At 37.7% G+C, this 1389-nt stretch overlaps 1 pseudogene; it reads right to left on the minus strand.

The window, feature by feature from the left end:
* Window positions 1-352: 352 nt before the first annotated feature.
* On the minus strand, window positions 353-1382 carry LOC106339141 (annotated as a pseudogene).
* Window positions 1383-1389: the final 7 nt, after the last annotated feature.

A 1389-nucleotide genomic window follows, 5' to 3' on the forward strand; every position in this document is an offset into this window, starting at 1 on the left:
AGGCTTTCGACTTGTGGTTCCTTGCTGCAATTGTTTTAAGTGACTTTGCGCAATGGTTAATATGGTGTCATGAAATTATTGAAATACTTTAGATTTTGTATGAATGGTCATTAAAGCTAATTTTGTTTAATTAAATTAAACCCTATAATTCACACAATTTATGTAAAATCAAATTTTATTAACACAATCATATATAGATCACAAGATTTTCTCATAATATTAACAAAAGTCTTAAGACTCCAAAAAGATTGACAAAAGTCTTAAGACTCAATTGACCAAAAGCAAGGCCAAGTCAAATCTTTGAATAAAAAACATTAAAAAGCTCAAGAAACCTATGCATCTGTAAGTAAACTTACTTCGCCTTTGTCTTAGATTTCTTGAGAAGACTGGAAGTTCTGAACTCAATATCGTCTCTAATAAAGCTCCACCAGAGAATGGTTAGAGGAACTGTGACGAGGTGCCAAATAGAGTGAGCATCGAAGTAGCCTCCATACGGAGGGAAATCATATATCTCTAAAAGCATAGCTAAACCTGAAGCTATCACAACCACCCACAGTTTCCAATTAGAAGGATGCCTAAAAACAACTGCTCATCTTGCCCATAGGAAAAGCTGACCGACTCCCATGGCCACACACACAATCATGTTTCAACCTGTAAACAACATTGAACTCACAGAGAATGTGGAGAAAAAAAAATGGAACTGATTTCAAATAGGGGAAAGAGTTCTTTGTATACCATAGTCAAGTTTGTAGAAGTTAATGTACAGTACGTGGGTGGTGACTAAAGCTAGTACTGGAGCGGATATCATGACTCTTGCAGCCTCAACCCGAATATCAAAGGTTCTTAGGATGGATACGATGAGTGAGAATCCGAGAACGGCTATTGTAGATGAGAAGTCCAACCTCTTTGTGATGTCAATATCTCTGAGAAACCATAGAGACAGATCACCAGAAGATTGTGGATGATAAAAGTAATATGTAGATAATTACCGAGTATGGAAAACTGCACTCCAGAACCAAGAGTTCATGGACAGAAACCAACATATTCATAGTAACCCGTCCTATCTAGTTTGAGAAGGCAACTTATAGTATAGTGTAGTGAAGAAGGAAAACCAGCCATGGAAATGCATCGCTAGGCTTAGCACAGAAAAAGTAACAGAAGCAGGGTCCTGACAATGACCATGGGCTCTTCTCATCATGGCTACCATGTCCGTTTCCTGAACAAATTCATTAAGTATTCCAGTTCTCTAAACATAACATCTAAATGATGTAGCTTCTCAATCTTACCATGACATTCTCCATTGAGTCAGACATGCGATGCGTGGCCAACGTTAGAAACTCTAACAGTAGGCTTGCCTCCTTTATTCTTAAGGTCACTGTCATCTATCTT

The sequence above is a fragment of the Brassica oleracea genome, chromosome C4, assembly GCF_000695525.1.
Source record: "Brassica oleracea var. oleracea cultivar TO1000 chromosome C4, BOL, whole genome shotgun sequence".
NCBI lineage: Eukaryota > Viridiplantae > Streptophyta > Magnoliopsida > Brassicales > Brassicaceae > Brassica > Brassica oleracea.